General features: G+C 45.3%; 1 protein-coding gene across 2 annotated transcripts in view; it reads right to left on the reverse strand.

Moving 5' to 3' along the window:
* Positions 1 to 22,395, reverse strand: part of CAMTA1 (calmodulin binding transcription activator 1) — a 203,854-nt gene that overhangs the window by 90,423 nt on the left and 91,036 nt on the right. The window contains exon 1 of one of the 2 annotated variants that reach the window (XM_042887725.1): positions 18,061 to 18,127. The exons of the other annotated variant lie outside the window; for it this stretch is intronic. The gene's annotated coding sequence lies outside the window, so the exon portion shown is untranslated. Of the gene's footprint in view, positions 1 to 18,060; positions 18,128 to 22,395 lie in introns of those variants that run through there. 2 annotated transcript variants of the gene reach the window in all.

The raw sequence follows: 22,395 nt of genomic DNA on the forward strand, positions 1-22,395 counted from the left end.
TATGGGGATGCCTTAATCTCAGCCTAATTTTACCTTTAGGGAAGCCATATCCTGGAGCTGCCGGGAGTTAAACCCTCCAGATGCAATAGTGCTATTTGTATTCCAACCAGCAGGTCTAGCTGTCAACATGTTTGTCTCCTGTATCTGCCAACTCTTACTTATAATCCCATTCAGATTAATGAATGACTGTAGTTCTCATCACAAGAAATTTGATTAATCAATTTAAGTGCTTAATCACCCCAGCCCTGGTGAGAACTGTACAGAAGGGATGTTACCTCAACATGGACAAAACTGCAAGATGTCGGAGAAAAATGTCACAGCTCCACCTCTGAAACAACTCAGACAGGGCTGTACAGGGACTCTTGGCAGGACTACATGGCTTCCAGGAGCTCGCAGTCTCCTTAGGGCTAGCAGTCATGGTCAATTATACACAAAACAACCTTCTGAAACCACCTCTTAGCCTGACAAAAAGGACTTTGCCTTGCAAAACTAATTTCTTGTCACTCATATGCCACCAAACAGTGAAATCCAAATCCATTGATCATCAAACCAATGGAGATCTGCAGTGTGCAGCACTGTGCTGCTCCAGCAGCAGCTCAGGTCATTGCCTCCTGTTGTCACATGAACAAAAACATGAAGCAGTACATGAGCAGTGTGAGCACAACACAGCTTCCCCTAAAGCACCTCTGGAAACATGAGAGAAATGCTGGCTGTTCAGCGCTCAACTGCACGCATTCTCCAGCCCAGCCCTAGATGAGCGAGCACCTGGCAGCAGATCCTTCCTAAACCTAATATCTGCAGCATCACCTCTGCCCCCAGGAGTCAGATGGTGGATGGGGACATGGAACAAATAGCATGGTGGTCTGATGGTCCACTTAATGACACCCTGTTAAATATGAACTGATTTGAGCCATTTGTAAGAACAGGGCTGGATGGAGTAAGCTTGACATGAAACCTTGACATGACACTCTGGTGCCACTGGCATGAGTGAGGGGTTAATAAAAGGGAAAGCAATATGAAAGGCTGCTGTGCCCCCACAAGACAGTGCTCTCACTGCACCCATCCTGACATGGGATACACAAAACCCACAGCCAGAGCTCTGCAGCACAAACAGTGCAGGTCCTGCACACCACGCGGGCTCCAGCAGCCTGTGCCCTTTTTCCAGGTATGAGGATTTCTTGACTGCCACCACAAGGCTGGAAGAATTGTGAGCTGGGAAGCAGTGCAGCATATTAAAGTCAGTCTGAAATATGACCACAATACACAAAAGCATTTTGTATTTATTCTCTTTTAGGAATGTTATAAAGGGAATATAATGAGAATGTTGCAAACAAGTCAAGTGTTTTCTTCCTAATCCCGCAATAAAAATATGTCAAAGAAATGCTTAAAATCCTAATAGGAGAACAAAAAAAATAATGGCCAAGGCTATGACAGGATTTAGCTGTGATTTTACTTGAAGGCTTTAATCGTGTCTACTACAACATAAATGGAAAATCAGATACAAACCTGTACTATGAACGTCTGCGTCGCCTGCTTCAGCTGCTGGAAGAGCTGAGACCGAATGGATTCAGTGGAGGTTGATGAGGGTGGGGAGAAGACTGAACACTTACATCTAAGGAAACGTTGTAATAAAGAACAAAGGGTCCCTTGATTAAATTAACGTCTGAGAAAGTTAGAATGAATAAAAAGGAAATACTTTTTTTTTTTTTTTTTTTTCAATGGACAGAGAAGCTTTAGAAGTCAGCACTGGGGAAAAGGGAGAGTCCAACATTGGAGATGGATTTCAAAGGGACGGCTGAATAATTGAACAACTCAGAGCATAGCAGTGCTATGATGAAGGCTTGGGCGAGAATAGTCAAGGGGGACAGCATCAATAGATCCACCTGACCTTGAACCCTTTGGAAACGCAGACTGTGAAGCTGCACTCTTTTTTGGGTGCTCTCAGGTGCACCGTTCAATAGAAACACCTGCAGAGATGAGGGGGAAACAAATCCCACAGGGAATCTGACAGCGAGCCAGGAGGGTGGGAAAGCTCACGCTGGCTTAGAGTGAAAATGTCAAATACCCAATAAATGACATCAAACACCACTTCCTGAAGCCCACCGGTCTTTGGTGCAGCTGTAACACAGTCAGGCTGTACTGAAGTTAGAAGCTGCTATTACCCAGTGGAACGTCATCTCGGGGGGGGAAATCATTACTGCGCAGGGCCAGAAGGGAAACTGCACAAGATCTGGTGAAAGGCTGCCTGAGCCAGGATCTCTTGCACACATGACAGAAAAGCTGCATGGGCTAAAATGGCATTGATGGGAGAGCACAGGGCAGGGCTGCAGCAGGGACGCAGACCAAACCCAATTGATAAATATATAAATATCTGAAATAACTTTTGGGAGCTATGAATTATGCACAGCTTCGTCATAGATTAATTTTGTGCTAGAATGGAACAGAAGACTTAGCCAAAATCTTTTTTTGGCAGCCACTCCTGTGCAAAATTAGCCCCAGTGTTATTGCTGACTGTACCTCCAAAGCGAGGCATCCAGCTGCTTTGTGAGCTGACTTCTTGGTCCGGTTCTCTACTTAGAGTATTTCTTTAAGGCCAGAAAATGCTGGAGTTGGTGAGTCAACACTCGACACACCACACCTTCCCTTCAGCACCTCTCAGTTCTTCATAGACATGCCACAGTGTGCAATGCAGCTCCCACTGCACACTGTGCAAAGCCCTGTAGTTGTGGCACAGCTGCCTGTATGCCAGCAAGGGAGTGTTGAGGGCCAGCATCCACTCCTCCATCACTGGAAATATTCCTTACGTCAGTTCATTTAATGCATTCAGCAGCTCCTGAATTCCAAACACTCCATACTCTTTCCAAAGAATCCCTTAATTGAAAAGCATTAACACAACCTAAAACAAATTATTGTGTACGTCAATAGTAAATCTTTCCATTCCAATTTAAAATCCTCAGACCTTTGCTATCACTCACACACACTGGCAGGAACCACAGGAAGCAAGCATTTAAGAACATCTTTCTGGATGAGCTGTTGTGGAAACACCAGGTTTCTATTGCTTGCAATCAACACAAATACTCTTCTCCTGCCCCGCAAACACCAACGCAAGATGAGTGCACCTGAAATCTACAACCAGCAAACAGGGCAGAGTGCTTCTGACATTCCTCAAGCAGAAAAATGTCAATGTTTTACTCGTGTTCGTTTGGAATGGCAGAACAGAAAGCCCGTTTGGGTGACAGGAGAGAAATGTTGGTGAAGACCTGATACTGCAAGGTGCCCCAGGTGGGTGCAGCTCCTGAGGCCTCTCCAGTCATCCCAGCCCATTTTATCTGCAGGTTTTGGTGCTGTTGCTGCCTCATGAAGACTTTTTTCAGGACTGCAATGGCAGAACCCCTTGGCCATTCCTTGAGTGTGCTCCTTTCTTACAGAGACACTGCCTGCACAGAGGAACTTCAAAAGCTTCCGCGATTTTCACTGGCTAAAGATACAGATTAAAAGAAGATCAATACTTCCACATGTAGCTCACAGCTTTTAGACATACACAACATTCAACAGATCGGGTTTAAGCGCTGCTTCATTTTGGTAAACAGAAACTTATTAGTCATTGGGAGAGAAGGCAAGAATACACATTCAAATACCTGCCCGCTGTCAGCATAAAGTATCTCATTTGCTCTGACCACATCCTGAGCTTTCCTTCAGCTGCCCTACAGCCCCAAATTGAAAAGCAGTATTGCCTCCGTCAATGAAACCATCTCACATTTAAAATAAAATACCCCAAAAATCAGGAGAAAGTTCTAGGTTGCCGGCTTCCCCAGACTGTATGCTAAAGCTACAGAAAGCATCATTAAAAACCGGTCCCAGGAGCAGGCAGAAATCTGTTTCCTCAGCCGTCCCATTCATCTCTTTTATCCAACACGTTGCCTGCGGGTTTACAAGTCACAAGGAATTTACCAAGCGGGCTTCCATAAGTAAAAATGGACAATAAATCACCACTGTGCCAACAGCAGCCACATAACACACAGAGTTCCACTTTTGTGCCAAATTTCATTATTGGTAACTGTAAAAAAAAAAAAAAAAAAAAGTAATAAAAAGAATTAAAAATAAATCCCAAAAGAACTTCCCAGAACCGCTCTCTGCTGAGCCCCCCTTGAACTGCAGGGAGCAGAGGGGGGCCGGGCAGCCACACTCCTGTATGGAGGAGACAAAATACAGCAAAAAGCCATTTTCTTCCCATGACTCCAAGCAATACATACGACCTACTGAAAGCCTTACAGTAACATCTGAGCATATGTGAACTGTCACTAGCTTTCTACTTTTACAGAGTCTGTTTTTATCACACTAATAGCATGAGAAAACCATTTTTACCAAGCAGAACGAAGCACGTTCCTTTCTGATCAGCTGCTACAAGAAACTCCGACTTCTTCCCTTTCTACCAGGGCCAAGAGTTGCATGGCAGCGTGATTCTCGCCCCAGGCATTTTGTCAGCACCAAACACTGCTCTGCATGGGCTAAAATGGCCTTGAGCACAAAATCCCTGAGGACAAATGCATTTCCAGGGCACACTCCCCCTAGACAGACATGTGTAGCAGCTTCTCGTTGGCACACAGTCACCGTTCCCTTCTGAACTGCTACATCACAACAGAAAGACCAAATACCCTATGGGAGCAATAAGCACACTGCACACAGGAAGCCCCACAGATAAGGGCCATCACACACACATCACACCCCACTCCCTTTCCTATGAATTGCCCATTTCCCTCTGCCGTACCACCGCACAGCGCCATGACAGCCAGCAGCAAAGCAGCTCTGCAGGAAGGCACCAGGGCAGCAATAGGACATCATGGTGCAGGGGCAGCTCCCCACATTTGGGATGCAGCCTCCAACTTCGTTGGAGCTTTGCTTAACTGCTACAGGTATAACGATGATCCCCGCAGTGTCTTTTTCCCACCTCTGGTTCTGTGGAGCACAGAGCCCAGGCGGCACAGCGCTGAGGACAGAGAGGCATTAAATAATTCATCTGTTCTTTTTGCTCTCGTCCCACACTTAACCCACAGAGGCAGGAACGTGGCCCACACTGGGTCAGGATTGCATTTTGCTTCAGAGAGCTTTTAAAGAGCAATGTTTTCGTTTCCATTAAGCACCAAGCTCTGACAGACACCGGCGTTCCTCTGGGACTCGCGCTGCTGCTCCGCAGTCGTTGCTGCACCTCCTCAAACTTTTGATAGATTCTCATCTAAAATTGCCATTAACACCTTCTGCAGGTCGCCCCACAAGATTAATCTTCTGAACATAAGATTAATGAAAACGCATGCAGAAATATTTAGAAAATATTTTCTCTATTAATCTCAATCAGCAGCAGATTACCAGTAGGGCAGCTAATGAAGATGTGATATCATTGAGGTGAAAGCAGACAGAAGCACACTGCAGCTTTCCTGGGCACTGTGGAACAATGCCTCTGACAGGAGCAGCTTTGGGTTGCTGCCATTTATTGGGGACACACCACATCAATAGACAACAGATCTGAGGCAGTTTAAAGGCAGCTCACAAATCTCTCATTCCGCATTTTCCCCATGTCAAGAAAGTGATGTTTAGTATTTATGAAGCTCGAATCAGTAGCTAGAGCTCGATTTTCTTTTTATTTGTATTGCACTCCTGAATCCATCTTTACCCCATATCAGCCTCTGGTTTTCCAGAATCTAAAACACCACAGGCCCTGGTCCATGACAACGCGCTCCATTATGACCAAAGCCATCAGTTCCCCAACAGGAGTCAACTGAAAACTGAAAGTTTTCAGTTTGCAGACAATTCAACCACAGTCTCTGCTTTGGTTTTGTTTAGAAGTTTAGCTGTAGATGCTCCTTGTCTAGAGAACTTTTAAACAGATGTAAAATGCTAAGAGTTGTTCAAGCCAATTACATAAAGAATTGTTTCTTCATTACCTTTTTCTGTACAGTGTTAAACTTCTAAATTGGAAATTATTTTGCTGTCACTCTTCTGTGTTCACTGGTTGCAATGCTGCATTTTGGTGCGGTGTAACAATATCTATTTTGGCATTAGCAGATGCAAATGTGTGGCCATGTACCCCTTCTGCCTTCAGGAAGGAACTCTGCTCTTACCTGACTCACTACAAAATCAATCATGATGTGTACTTAATACTCTCCTTGAAGGAAAGCAGCAGGATGAAAAGCTAAAACCACATCCTTTGTCCTTTGCAAGGGACACAAAGCTTCACGGTGACTGCATCCTTCAAAGCTCCTTGTTCTTCCCAGGCTGAGAGCAAACAATTACAGGGAACCTGTGCTGACTTCTCCTTCACAATTCATCCCTCTTTTCATAGCTACCCTCAATCAATGCATTTTCAGATCAACACCAAAGACTTGTTTTAGGTCAGCACTGAACTGAGCAGAAGGACAGCTGAATGTAGTATTAATAAGTTATCTTCAAATCTTGGGTTTTTTTAATTTTTTTTAATGCACTCTTAATAAATTAGGCCTTACCTTTGCAGTAGCTCACTATTAAGGATGCCACCGCTTGAAGGATAGCATTTGGTTTATAAAGTGAGTATCGCTTATTTCAAGGTTCACTTGCGACTTCAATTTGGGATAAAATATTAAAACAGTCAAGCAATGAGAGCGACTGCCTCGTGCTGGGGCTGAAGCTGGCTGTGACTGTCAGCTGAGCATCCCACAGGGCTCAGGGAGAGCACAGCTTGTGACATTCCCTCCTTGAGCTGCAGGCAGACCCAGCCTTGCCCATCCTTTGGTTTGCAGATGCCTCCCGTGTGACCCACACAACCAGCTGCTCTCACACAAAGGACGGGGGGTCCAATAAGTACCAGGTTTAATGCTACCCTATTTAAATGATATTTTCACTTCAACTGAACTGTAAAATTAACTGAGAACTTACACTAAAAAAAAAGAATTATTTTATGCTGATCATTAACTAAGAAGGTTTCACACTTGAGGTCTGTTATATTCAAGGGAACTGAAATTGCTTATATCAATTACCTTATTCTACGAGAACAGACCTCAAACTGTTTTGCTACTATGCAAAATGAGAGAATGGTGGGAAAGGTTCCCCTCCCAGCCTTGTTGTGCCAGCCCTCAGTCCAGGCATGAGACACAGCCCAACTGCTGGGCAGCACGGCAGGCATGACAGGAAAGGGCCGTGAGCCAGGACACGTGTGCCTGGGGGCTGCTCTGTTTGTCCATTTGTACGGGCATCGGACACCCCAGATGTCAGTTTGCACAGGACTAGGATCGAGGACATTGGCAGTGCCCCAGCTGACTGATTAACCCACAGAGTAACAGCATCCATTCCCTTTTGATGGGAAATAATTAGATCTTTGCAGAATGGAGCTGACTGGCACAGGCTGCCCAGAGGGATGGTGGTGCCCAACCCCAAGACTGCCAAGGTCAGCCTGGAGGGGCTCTGAGCACTGATGGAGCTGTGGGCATTCAACTGGGAAATTTCAGTATTCCAACTATCAGCACAGAGAAGATACTCAAAAAACAAGTTGAAACAAACTCCAAACAACAGCTAAAAGCCTAAAGCAAATATCGGCACAGGCTTATTTATTCAAAGAAATATCAGTGGCTGTTACAAACAGCTAAGATTAAATGCTCTATTAGTAGAAAACAAACCAAAGGAATACAGACACACTGTGAGAACAGTAACAGCAACCCTGGGAAATTCCTATCAGTTCCAATGCCAAACCCACCACCATCTCCTGGAGAGGATGCTTTACCCTTTGGTGTAATCAGTACTGCCAAGAAAGCTGAATGTGCACCAGAGCAGAGCCAGATGCAGTCTGCAGCACGTTTGTTTGAACAAAAAAACAGAACTCAACAGTTGGGATGAGCAAATGCAGCTCAGTGAACTGCTCTGCAGGATTTACAGACACCCAGGGAGGTTTCATGAAGTCAAGCCTTACATTTAGAAGTCACCATCTCAAATCTGTAAATGAAGCAATTCATTGGGATGGTAACAGCAGCACGAGAAATAGTCATGCGGTGAAGAATAATAGAGGCAGGTATTTGTGAAGCACGGGGCTAATTGCAGCTTTTGGGGCCTCCTAAGTATTGATTACACCATCCCATAAGGGTGCAACTTCCCCAGTGCTCGGTGATGAACCCATCACCACGGGTCATTAACGAGCACACCTCTCATACAGCACAAACTGTGCTGGAGGGGAAAAGCAGAGGGCAAAGATAAGGACTCTTCTATCTAGAAATGTAGCTTTCACCAGCATCGCCAATTTCTCAGCAGGAACATCAAGTGTCACCTCCATCTGCCCAGTTCTCTTGAACTTACGCAGCCCTGTTTTCATCTTGACATGGGACGTAACTGAAGGGCTTTTCCAGGGCCTCACCCACAACTCAGCACCCCCCTTCCTAACAAAGCTGCCCACACAACAAGGTGCAGACAGGACCTCAAGGCTTTGATAAGTGGAAATCATCTCCTCATCTTCAGTTTGCGTTTATGGGCTGCAGTTCTTGCTCCAGGCAATCCTGGTGCCAACGCTGCCCTTCAGTTTACATAGCTTTTAGCTTTTCACCTCCTCACTTTATTTCTTTGACATTTGTGGATGCAATGGCCATACCACCTCTCAGCCTTCGCTTTGCCAGATTAACCAAGCTAAACAAGTCTTTTATTTCTTCCCATAAAACAACCCATTTTCTTGATTAGTTTGAGTTGTCCTTTCCTGTTCTGCTTTCAGCTGGGGTTCCCTGAACACCTCGCATATGGCACTGCAAACAATGCTGCCTTGTTCAGTGCCTGCAGCTACTGATTGCCCCGTCTTCCAGCATCTCAGGGTTGCATCTGCCTTTCTAACACCAAAGAGTATAAGTCATTAATCACAAAAATATTTCTGAGGGTTCCAACAGAAAAAGATGCGAGTCCATTTTCTCATTTGCTTAATAAAAGTGCTAAATAAAACCAATTCAACTTTCAGCGTTGTACCACTGCTGTAAGAAAGTTGGTATAACAGCAAATTAACATATTATGTCCTCTTCCTTAACTTCCTTGTAAAATATTTTATCTCCAAGAAGTTCTGCAGAAAAGACTGCATTTGCATATAAATAATAGACATGTCAAAACATAAGCTGCTCCAATTTGGTATTCTTACCACAAGTATTAAACATAATATGTATTAATTTCCTTAGATTTCAGTGTAACTCCGCAGAACTCCACTGCTGCCACTGGCACTGTACAACTAATTGCATTACCAGGTATTTACTGAAGTCTCGACTGCAGATTCTTCCTTTCAGCAACACATACTTTGGGGCCATTCAACCTGTAATTTAAACACAGCTTAATACTGCACTTTGTGGAGGGAAAGCAGGACCACAGTAGAGCTTTTGGGAGTAAAACTGGGGAGAAAAAAAAAAAAAAAAAAAAAAAAAAGGGAAACTTCTCTTTCCAGAGGATGAAGAGGGAGCACCAAATGCACTGGACAGCTGATGGAGCCAACAACTCAACTGCAGGCAGCTAGCAGCACCGCTTGGATCTGCCAGATCCAGCCCAAAGCACGGTGCATTAAACACTCACCAGAGCTCGCAATCCAAGCAAAGAGTGCAGTTATCTGTATGTGATTAACAACACAGCATCCAGACACGCTGTCAGAGCGTTTGCTGCCAGCAGCCAGGAGATGTGGTTTGTGTGCATTTCTGTCTGCCTCGCTGCATTTCAGTTACTAGACAGAAGCAAAGTCCCAGAGGAAAGCTAATCTCTGAAGATGATGATCCACCACAATGGGCTGGAAATTGAAGTAAAAACAATCCTGAATGTTAAAGGTGAACTTGAATTAAAGATCCATTGCACACTTTGCTCTGGTCCATGACAAACACCTGAGCTTTAGGGCACAAAGGCAACACTGTATGAGCAGATGCCTGCAGGACAGTACAGAGCTGGCTCACAGCCTCCCACAGCAAACACAGCTGCTTCCACCCAGTGAGAAGTGCTTAAATGCTGAGAAAGGGCAAACATGCACTGACCATGGTAAAGTCCCTGCTTTAGAAAGTATTTCAAGTAGTTGGGCATCTCTCAGATGGCAAGTTTGCTGCATCCCTGCTGGTAAATGCTACACAGCCAACATACCCATACAGCTGAGCAGAGAAGCCACAGATAAGGATGTCAGCACAAGCAAAATGTTAATGAATTAGGCCCAACGTAGATAAAAATCTGCGACCTGAGACCTTAAAAAAAATATCAATGTTTATATGAATTAATACTATTAAATACAGAGCGGGTAGATACTGTAAATCAGAAGCTGTTGGCAATAGGCCACCCCCAGAGCCTCTTCTGCACTCCCCATCCATCTCACTTGTCTCTCTCTCTCACCTGGAAATAGGGTCTAACAGTATTTAGATCTCCCTGAAATAGAAAAGGGATGAGAAATAGAATCGCCGTGGTTGGAAATGCCCTCCAAGGTCATCCAGTCCAGCTGCCCACTTTCCACCACCATTTCCCCAGCCAAGCTCCTCAGTACCACATCTAAACGTTTCTCAGACACCCCCAGCAATGGTCACTCTCCCACCCCCTGCAGCCCATTCCAGCTCCTCACCACTTTTCTGAGAAGAAACTTCTCCTAACCTCCAACCTGGATCTCCCCAGCCCAACCTGAAGCTATTCCCTCTTGTCAAATCCAAGGTGATAAATAAGACTCTGGAAAATTTCCTCCTGCCTGTGAATTTATCTTCCTTAACAAAGTCCGCACAACTGAACCTGGAAACAGTAAAAGAAATGTAAAGGAAGGTTGTATCATTTCAGACCCTGACTAAAGTCAGCACCAAGAACTGATGATTTCAAAGCCACACATGCCATGAATAAATACCACCAGAAAGTACTAACTAGAAAAACGGGAAGGAATCACATAGCAAGTCAGCTTATGAGAGTTTATATAACAGTGATTTGTGCGGAAGTCTCACTGTTAAGATGTTGAAAAAACACTGATGGAACCCACGAAGGAGCAGAGCAAGGGGATACTAGAATTTCTTTCCCAACACAGGGGCAGAGGCTCACAAGGCTCTTGGGTATCATCCAGCCAGTGATATCATTACTTGAAACATTTTACAGACTTTGTAGACGCACAAAACCAGCTGGCTGCCTGACTGCGACAGCCCAAGAGAAAACCATTCAGGAGGTCAACAGACACCCCTGAATTATAGGGAAGCTTTTGTGGTCAGTGTGCCTGGATGAGATTTGCAGCCAGGAAGATCTCTATCAACACCTTTAGACAAAAGCAAAACAACAGACCTTCATTGAAGGCAGGGACAAGGGATGGAAAGTGCAATTCATCAACTGCAGTGCGGTGCCTTTTCTGGTTTTCATCGTGTGACTGCTTGTCTGTGCCGTCACCTGGCAGAGTAACTTTGGTGGTGTGAGACACAGTTGGCTCCAGCCAACAAAAAAAAGCACTTCACACTCCGGTGAGGTGACTCACACAGAGCTGTTGCAGAAGCACCAGGGCTGCAGCAATTATGCAAACACTGAGCATTAAGCTCACCAGAACTGAGTCAGAGCCGCCGGCTCAAGGAGCAAGGCTTTCCCTGCATGGATGGAACATTTCAGATGACAGAGACAGACTGAGAGAACCCTCACAGCCTGAAGCCACCGCAGCCAGACTTCGACATCCTCTGTTACAGGAGAAGATCAGCCAGAAAGCTCCTGCGAGTCCCCAGACACTCACATTCTGCACACTAATTTCTAGTTCATTTCTTGGTGAGCCTGATGCTTGCTGCTGCTTGGACAAGAGGGAACAGCCTCAAGTTGAGCCATGGGATCCACCGTATCAGGTTGCATATTAAGAATTCCTTTGCAGAAAGAGCAGTGCTGCACTGGCACAGCTGCCCAGGGGGGTGGTGGGGTCACCATCCCTGCAAGCATCCAACACAGCTGCAGTGTGGGATGTGGTCAGGGGGCACAGTGGGGATGGGTTTGGGTTCAGCCTGGGGATCTCAGAGGTCTTTTCCTGCCTTAATGATTCTGCAATTCTTAACACTTCATTTCAGGTCAACCCCCACGAAGCCATTTTTGTTTGCCTCCAAGATGATGCTGAGCTGAGAAAGCTGTGGAGGGAGCAGACAACACCAATCTTTGTTATTTGGATCGATCAATTAAAATGCCATTACAACAGGAAACGCCAGGATGTTAGGCAGCCAAACAGCCTGCATTTATGCCCGTCTGCCTGGAATTCCATGCTTAAACTATTTACCATCACAAGGAGTCACCTTCCCCTTATCCTGCTCTCAGAGCAAGGCTGGGCTGTTTGTGAAACTCGTGGTGTTGGGAGGAAGGGCAGCTCTGCTGCCTCGGACACGCAGCATCCCGGCCAGATGCACCATCACGTCAAAAGATGCAACGAAAGGCACGAACCGTGCCCACATTTTCAACTTCAGAGAGGTCTCTGAAGGCTGGTCGCGCTGCTACCTCCTCTGTATGAATTATTACAGAACTCCCCTCTCCAGCTCACGGAGAGCTGCGGGTACAGCAGCAGCAGTTTCCATGGCAACAGCGGCAATCTGAAGCAGGATTTCTTTCTCTCGGCTGAGGTGGCTCAAGTATCCATTGCACATTACTGTGGTGTATTGAATAACAAACACAAATGCTGACAAATCAATGAGACACACAGAATTTTAAGCCCTGAAGAACGCTTGCTGGCTTCTGCATTCCCACGAGTCTGAGGCTCCTCAGCCAAGTTAGATTCTCAAATTTGGCAGGAATCTGGGTGACAGATCCTCATGAAGTGCAAATTGCCACAGTTCCACTGAAGTCAGCAGAGATGCGACAATTTACACCCACTTAGGTTCTGCCACAGGGTAATTAGCGCGTTGCAAATAACTGGAAACATACTCCCAAATAAGAACACTCTTCAGATTGAAGCAAGAATATTTCCCCTAGGATTAAGCAAATTTACAGGCTTCTCTGCTGCTTTACTCTAACGTATTACTGGAGGAAGCCAAAAAATTCATCTGCCTTTTGGCCCTTCTGTATCCCTACCAAAACCAGGATGAAACCATGACGTGTCATCTGCACTGATGCACCTGATACACTTCATCCAACACGTCTCCCACCACGAACAGCCAACTGCTCCTTCCCTGCTGATCTCTTCAGTTCCCACCACCTCTCTGCTGGCCTTGTGCACTCAGCCATATCCTGTTTGCGCCGCCACCTCCTCCATTTTACAGCCTTTTATCTCAGACAGTAGCAACGCTGCACCTCATTTTCATGCTGAACACTCACAGGAGTGCTAAGAGCTTATTTTTACATCATGGCTCCTTGCTTTTTATAAGGGAACCAGAAACACTATTTTTGGCTGGTTTTAGTTCTTAGCTATATTCAATAAATGCATGTAATAAACAGAACTGTATATTTGTTTCACTGTTATATAGTTGCATTTGGTCCTTGTAGCACAAGAACTTTCAGTTACACCTAACGCCTACATCCTGCAAAATACATCCAAAGAGGTCAAGCAGAATGAATGGACCTCTCATTCATCTGTACTGGGCCGACTGGACAAACAGTCCCACGCAAAGTAGTGGAAAAGTGAAGGTGGAATTCAATTAAAATGGAACTAGAGGATGTGACCATAACTAATGCCAACCTGCTTTTGTGGGAAATAGCTCTGAGGATATTCAAAGTTGGGCTGACGAAGGTAATGTATTTATAAGGTACTTAAAATTTTGTACAGCATTTTACTTAGTAGCAAACAGCATTCTAATATAAAAAGAATAGTGCTATCCATTATCTGCAGCACACATTTAATGGATTAAAAGCTGGCTAGCTGACACATCTCAAAAGCAGCAGTCAACTGGAAATAACAACTGAATAGAGTTTTGGAAAAGGAGGCGCATCCAGCACCCACAAACTGTTACACTACAGCAGAACCCAGCAAGACTCAAGGCACCTTCTGCATTACTCACAGGCAAAGCTGACCTTCCTACATACGCACGTGCATTTTGATACCATTCCACAGGGAAAAGGAGCTTTTCTAATACATTTTTTCTACTCTCAATCACTGCTTCTGCTCTTTTTCTGCTTTTGAGAAACACAGAGCCATTCTTTCCCACTGGCCCCCGCAGAGCAAGTGTTCTTTATTAGCTAGAGAAACAGAGGATGTCCAATAGCAAGGGGGGAATAAATCATTGTTCTCAGTTAAATGGAGTACTGCAGATCTGCTAAAAACACTGCCTTTTATCAACAGCGCAAATAATGAAGATTCCATGCACTAAGGACAATGCAATGAGCCACTGCACTATTGATGAGGTATTTGTACAACTCCATGAGTTATGTTTCAAAGCAAGCTCTGTTAAAGGCAGCATCTTTGTTTAGAAGCTGAGGATTAATACTGCTCCTCAGGTAACGTACAGGCTTCCAAAGCTTAGAACTACAGGAGCATAAGAGAAAGAAGTGCTTTCCTGCACATCTCAGTCCTGGATGCATTTTTGACAGGTCCCCCTGTTACATGAGTGCATTCAAACAGCCACGTGCATTAAATCATAGAATCATAGAATCACTAAGGTTGGAAAAGACCTAAAAGATCACCCAGTCCAACCGTTCACCTATTCCCAATAGCTCCTACTAAACCATGTCCCTCAACACAACATCCAGTCTTTCCTTGAACACCCCCAGGGTCGGTGATTCCACCACCTCCCTGGGCAGTCCATTCCAGTGCCTGACCACCCTTTCTGAAAAGTAATACTTCCTCATGTCCAGCCTGAATCTCCCCTGCCGTAGCTTGAAACCATTCCCCCTGGTCCTATCACTAATGACACGAGAGAAGAGGCCGACCCCCAGCTCACTACAACCTCCCTTCAGGAAGTTATAGAGAGCAATAAGGTCTCCCCTGAGCCTCCTCTTCTCCAGGCTGAACATTCCCAGCTCCTTCAGCCTCTCCTCATATGGCCTGTGTTCCAGACCCCTCACCAGCTTTGTTGCCCTCCTTTGAACACGTTCCAGGGCCTCAATATCTTTCTTGCAGTGAGGGGCCCAAAACGGGACACAGTACTCGAGGTGCGGCCTCACAAGTGCTGAATCTATATTCAATTCAAAGGGAACAATCACCTCTCTGCTCCTGCTTGCAACACTGTTTCTGATGCAAGCCAGGATGCCATTGGCCTTCTTGGCCACCTGGGCACACTGTCGGCTCATGTTCAGCCGAGCATCAAGTATTAAAGTATGTCTGTAAACAAGTATGCATGGAAACGTTCAAAATCTGACCTGTATGGGACTATCCATTCGCATACATGAAATAGGAACCACCACACCAGCTCTGTGCCTGCCCAGTCTTGCAGCTCTTGTTGGAAATGGGAGACCAGCTTTCCTTCCCTTGTTTTCCCTTCTCTCTTCTCACCATTCCTTCCACCAGTGGGATGCTTTACAGCAGAGTGGATGCCATTGTTCGTAGCGTAACGCAGGTTCCACAGAAACTGACATCAGATTAACTTCTCAGATATTCTTGATCTGATAAGACTCCCGCTCGAAAGGCACAAGCCATTTTCAGATTTATATAGAAGGGCTTTAATGCGCTCAGATCTCACCTCCTTTAAGCTGCTGAGAGCCAGAGGTGAGTTGCTACAGCAAAGGAAAAGCTTTTTTGAAAAAAATTAACTAGTCTGCATATGTGTGCTGTAACTTCTCATTACACAGAAGCAGTAGGAGCCTTCAGCGCAGAAAAACCCACCCAGGCTCTAAAACCTGCCACAGCACCAGTCCTTCTGATCTGCAAGACTAAAGAAAGAAATCACTACTGTGCTGCATATGGATGCTGTGAAGGATGGTCAATGCATCCTTCTGCCACGCTTCTAGATAGCTGGCCCAGTAATTATTCCTCATAATCTCTGACACTATCAGTGCAATATTAATTAAAGAATGTATTTATAGCAGTGCTTTTAAAGGTATGTTCCTGATTTGGTGCCCCGGCTGCCACAAAGGCTGTGGAATTTCCATCTCAGCACTGTGCTCTGAGGTGACTCTCACAAGCCAGAATTCAGAACACCCAGAGAGCAGCAGTGCTCCTTCCACTCAAAGGCTGCACAGACAGATTTTTACCTTCCATGACCAGCGTGCTCAATTTTTAAAACTTACTCAGAGGAGAAAATGCATAAATAGCAGCAGCTGATCTGCCAGAGTGCATCCACTCAGAGCTACGCAGCCGCCCCCGAGGCGAGCAGCCACAGGCTGCCTGCCCAGCTGCCCCTGCTAACACCATCCCAGTGCAGTTGATTTCGGTCTCTTCAGCATCAGCTGTTCACACCTCTGATGGGGGTGACGGCTGAAATACGGACAGCATTTCGGACAGCTGGAGCACAGAGCAGGCCCTGACTGCACAGCAGACCCACGCTGAGATGCCTACAAATTCAGTTTTTAAAAACTCAAGTAACAGAGCTAGTTCACAGTGGCTGCTGTGCAAGTAAACGTCTTAGCTAACTCACCTGGGAAGGCTGCTCACCAGCTCCTACCTCACTAGAAGAAAGAGCAGAATGCACTCAGTCTTTTAGTTCAGCTTTTGGTGTGGTTACTAAAAGCAAGGCACACAGCGATGAGGCAGAGCACCTCAGCTATACTGGCTTTGGGCTCACCAGCTTAATGCTCTGCAGCTGTTTGCAGCAAGTGCAGAAGGTCTTGCTCGTTTGTGGATAACGATGAAAGGATTTAAATCTGTGCAAAAAAAGCACTGTGTCTTTAAAGAAGAAATACAGTGAAAAGTAAACAGTACAAATGAACACCAGACAATCAGCTGCAACAGTGCTTGCTCAAGAAATGAGGAGCAGCAGTTCAAACTCTTCAGGTTCACTTTTTTTTTTTACATCAAAAGTTTCCAAAATGTTATTCTTCAAGTAGCGTTACGTGTCAGTAAATATCTGCGAAGCACAAGAAAGCAAGAGGAGTTTTCCACTGAGAGCTTTGCTGCTTAAATCCTTCCTGCTCTGCAGTGGAATTACTCTTTCTACTCCCTTATATGCATGCTTTTAACATATATCTTACAACCCTTGGGTTCAACCATGTGTTATTACGTTTTAAAGCCTTTGGATGGTAGTAGAAAAATGTTCTGCACTATAAAACAGAACACAGCTGAGGTTTGATAGGCTTGCTTCTCTTTTCTACCCCACAAAACACTTTCTAAATGCTATTAAAATTTAGCATGTGCCATAATAACCAAGCTGCATTTTTTTTCCACATTTGAGTCAATTGACTTTCAAGTTTTATCTTTCCATGTACTTTGACTCAAATAAAGTTGTTTCCTCGGTTTAAGAGGACTGTAGAATCCCTCATTCTTATGAGCAGCAGACCCATCAGTAAAACTCTGCAGGCTCAATTAGAAGCATAAGTTAAGAGGCTGCTAAGAGCCACACCGGTGCTTGTTGCTGGGCACAGCATCACTGGGTGCTGTCTGACCCAGCAATGGGCTCCTCCAGAGCTCAGACTCCTACAGGGTTTCACAAGCACACTTCCCCAGAGTGCTTTACCTCAGCTAAAGCATTTAACCCCCAGAATAAGGTCAGCAGAATCCCAGCTTCACAAACCTAGAGCTCCCTTCTTGTATCTAATTTCAAGTCAGAGTAGGAGACCCCAGAGCTCCTGGCTGCCTCCCTGCGCTTGCGCTGCAGCATGAAAGAAAGTTGAAGAGCGTCCATTATCTTCAGCTGAGCAGCAGTTTAAAGCAATAAACCCTATGATCTGTATGAAAGGTGCAGACACGGCACCAAAGCTCCGTGCATGGAGCAGGCAGCTGCAGCGCCGGCAGTTGTGTCACCTGCAATTCAGCAGCCCCTGCCTGCCGAGCTGCAGACAGAGCAAGCTGAAGTGTCAACAGCCCAACCCCATCTGACAGGGGGAAAGTAAAAATAAACCTAATAAATCAAGCAGAGCAGCTGCTGCGGTGTGAGGTTCGGTTTTGTACCGCTTTCATGTCAAGGGAGCTTAGGGCAGGCTCCTTTTGCTGTTACCTGGGGCTCTGTTCTTTACAGCAAATTGGACCTTTCTCTCCGAAAGAAATAATTACTCTCTGCGGAGAAGGGAGCTGGTCGTGAATGCTGATATGACACACAATGTCACCTTGCCAGTCAAAGGAGGGCTCTGGCACTCGAGCTTGGGCTCCGTCCAAATGCCGATCTCTCTCTCATAATGGAGGTCACCTCTCCGCAGAATTTGTTGACGATCTCCAAAATGACAAGAAGAAAGCTCCCGTCAGCACTCTTTAGGAGAGAAAAAGACTGTAAAGGGAGGACAGAAACAGGAAAAAGAAATTGCAGACAAAGGTCACTTTTTGCATAAATTGGAGGGCTACTGACGCACAGCCGGTCCCGAATTAACTCCTGGAAATACCGATCCCGACACAGCACTGCTAACCTGCACAGCCTGCACCCAGCTGTCAGGACCACGTGTGTGTTGTGCCATAGCTGTGGGCTGCACTCCAAGCACCCTGCCGTCTAAATTAGCAAACGCCCGCGTTGCATTCCCTAAAGGCAGGTCATATCACAGCAACACCACTGGAGGAGGATTCCCGAACACAAAGATTTGCTTTCCCACTGAAGACTGCAAATGGCATCTCCAAACACGAACTTCTCACCCATACGCTCCTTGCCTTCAGCATCCTGAGTCATATCTATGCGATCTGCATGCAGTTAGGTCCATCTCCGCAGCATCTCTCATATGGCAAACGCAATTAACACAATCATTGTGCGAACATGTAGGAAGGGGAATAATTCACATCTGAACTGCAGCCAAGACAGAGCAGAAAACTGTTCTGAAATAGGACCTCACAACATGTTGAACTAGAAATTAGTTTCCCTCAGTCATAGCAAGCAAGGAGTCATAATGCCAACTGGATACAGAGACTAAAACGAGCTAATTCTAAACTACCTTCAATTGAGCATTAAGAGAAAACGGAACAGAAAGCAGCTAACAATACACAACAAGCTTCACAGCAAGTGGCCTCCCTGCCACGCCAAAGCAAGCACAATGCAGTTGGAGCAGTGCACAAAAATGAGAGTATCAGACACTGAGGTGTGAAACACAACATTTCTGTAGACAGTCGAAAATTTATAGCGGGTAGAAATAAGGAAATTCTTCCTTGGCTCAGGTGGAGCACTGAGGAGATCTTCATGGCACTGTGATTGATGGCATTTTAGAATCACCTCCCGGCCAAGTGTCAGAAGTTTCATCAGCTGAAACATTTCAGATTCCATGCAATATTAGAAAACACACTGCAGGGCACAATCCAATTTTGGCTGAAAAGACAGGATAAATCACATAATAGATTTTCCCTATATCCAAATTCCATGATTCAAGACATTCAAATCATAAAGAATTAAGAATAGGAATTCTGTGTTATAACACATTTGATTACCATTTTCCTCAACTGATGGCACCGCCGCCAGGGCCGGGGGAGCAGCTGGAACCATGCTGCCATTCATACAAAACAGCAGCGAACAAACACGCACGCTTTTAAAGAGGACTCATTCAGGGACAACCTGAATTAAAGGTGCCTCTCTCTCTCTGCAGCACCCTCCCAAACCGCCCTGCAAGGCTCACGCAGGGCCTGCCCAGCAGTGGGCTGGGAGGTTCACCCCCTGCAGCCCATTTGCTCGCGCACAGGTAACCTCTAACTGCATGCAGGATCAATCTGAGGTCCCAGGAGTGAGCCCCATCTGAAAAATACGTGCTAAGCAAACTCCTTCCCTATATTTTTCCCTCCCTACTTTACCATTACCAGAAAATATAGAAGGTGGAACACACAGCAGCTGTAAATTCAGGTTATAATCTACTGTCCCAAGGAAGCTCTCAGACATTCCCTCTAACTCACAGGAGCCAGGGACTTTTTAAAGGAACTTTCCTCTGCTACATCTGTTTGGTCTGAGGAGGGTAATTTACAGTCACTGGCAGTTCCACAAATATCTGTGATTTAGTTCCCCAAATATTTGTCTCTGTGAAAGCTGAGAACCTCTCAATTTTACAAGAGTTTTTACAAGTCAGACAAAAGCTATTCATAAGACTGAAAACTGCAATATCCCCAAAGGGGGACAGAAAAGAAATCAACACTAGAAGTAAAGATCAAGTGAAGCTCCTGTGACAGATGGTGTTCTACAAAAGGTCAGCCCTTGGCTCATTCAGCTGTTCATTATTTATTAACAATCTTTCTGACACTGGCATTACAGCAAGAGTCCGGCATCACGCCGATAATAAAATGCTGGTTTATAGTTCAAGGTCTCCTGCAGGTACAGCAAAAAGTTTACAAAGCGATTCCAACATGTTGCACGGCACTTCTGGAGGATACACATCCCAGCAGCCCGACATGCCCTGACTCCTTGCACAACAAAATTAAGTCCATTCTTAATGTCTGCTCCTGTGACTTGCACATAACAGACACCTTCAAGGTCACAGCTCGTTTAGCAAGCTGAGAGCTTTAAGTATGTGTAGGAAAAGCACCAAAGGCTTCCCACTGACCTGAATGGAACTGAGGGCATTATTGTGTCTTATTTCCCCTTTAATGACAGATTACTAAGATGTATAAATTCTTGTTCATGTTATAGACAGGGTAAGTTCTACACACAGCCCTGCAGGATCTATAGAAGTCTGAGAAATATTAGGTTACCTTGTTTTCTATCCAAGTGAATTTTTCTCTGTGTGACAGCTCAGAAGATAAAAGAGTCCTCTCCCAGGGTTTCCAAAAGTATCTCTGTTGTTTGCAATGCAGTACCTCACAAAAAGCCTCAACAGCATAAGACTTTAATGCACTAAATGCTTCCCCCAGTCATGTGTTGATCCACCATATCCTAAGCATATGCCACTTATTTATCAGGATAGACTTCTGTATTAAATGCCCCAGACCTGACACTTTCATGATGGTTTCAATTTTCTGCTCTTTGCTTTTCTGCTTTATAGCCCATACTGTTCAAAGTCAGAGCACATCGCTTTGCTCCCTGGTACAAAGCTCCTTTCACATGGGCGCTTTTCCCTGTAGTCTACACCTCATCATTTGGCCATAACACCACAGCATTTACACTTCCATAAATGTCGAACCAAAGTAATACAGAACAGTTTACTTTACAATGGAGGGGGTTCCTCATGGCTGTGTGTGGAGTGAAACACCTCCAAGAAGCACAAAATGCTCTCTGTGCTTTCTTCTGAAGGCGCGGGGCCAGCTGGCATACAACATGAAACCAAGATCCTGCTGCCAGGACCTGGGACTCAGCACGGACAGAAATCTTTGTGTCCAGATTTCATCCAGAATTACAAAATGGCAAGGTTAAGGAAAAAAAATAGCAAATAGTCATCCCACTTCCATACGTTAACAACTTTAAAATGCTGATGCAACTTTGCACTGAGCTTTACGATTACTCTTCTTCCCCCAGTCTGAACTCATACCATCATTACTACATGCATCCTCCCCAGATCTCAGGGCACGTCAGGACCTTCGCAGTGGTTACAGGTTACTATTCACAGGCTGCTGAAGTGAAAGAGGCAGTCTTTGCAGTATCACAAGAGTGAACCAAAGAACAAAAAGAAATGGGAAGTCTCTTGGTTAACTCAGAAAGCGGGCTCTGGTACAATAAGTTGAAGTAGAATCACAGAAGGGCTGGGAAAGACCACTGAGATCATCCAGTCCAACCATCAGCCCACAGCCACTTACAGCATCCCTCAGTGCCACATCCACGTGGCTCTTGAAGACCTCCAGGGACGAGCCTGCACCTCACTGGGCAGCCTGACTTCAGTCAGAAGGAATCTTAAAGACCATCGAGCCCTGACCCCCCGCCACGGGCAGGGTTGACTTACAGTACTTACAACCTACTGAATAATCGCCGTGGGATATCCTAGTTATCAGATGTTTCTTAGAGTTTCAGTTTTGTTGGCTATGAATGAAAGCATATATAAATGAACAGAGTACAAGGCAACGATGTTAAACGATGCTTATATGATTGTCACTATTCTGTGATGCCATTAACAGGCAAAAGTGCAGAATTCTAATGGCCATGTTCATATCATAGATCAGATTTGTTGTCTAACTCCACCTGGCTGTAAAATATTTTAAGGTACCCAGCTGTTAGCAGCAACATAACCTGCTTTGTGCACGAGCAACAGCATACCCCTCACACACAAGGAAATAACACTTTCTCTATCCATCAACTGTCAGAGCACAGACCATATTTACACAACTCCTCCTACTGCTCAGAAGCCATATTTTCTCCCCCAGCGCCATGCAAATTCATGCAGCCAGTGCAGACCAGGATCCTCACAGCCAATCTGCTGGGCCAGCACAGCACCTTTGCCCTTGCATTAACCCCAGCAACAAACCCAGGCCATTCTCCAGATTAATGGGAGTGACTGGAAAGCACCTGCACCTCAAGACAGATTGCTTCAGACCAAATAATTGTCTGAACTCTTTTATGG

This window comes from Lagopus leucura, unplaced genomic scaffold, assembly GCF_019238085.1.
Source record: "Lagopus leucura isolate 7727_CA_CO unplaced genomic scaffold, USGS_WTPT01 Super-Scaffold_100106, whole genome shotgun sequence".
Taxonomy (NCBI): domain Eukaryota; kingdom Metazoa; phylum Chordata; class Aves; order Galliformes; family Phasianidae; genus Lagopus; species Lagopus leucura.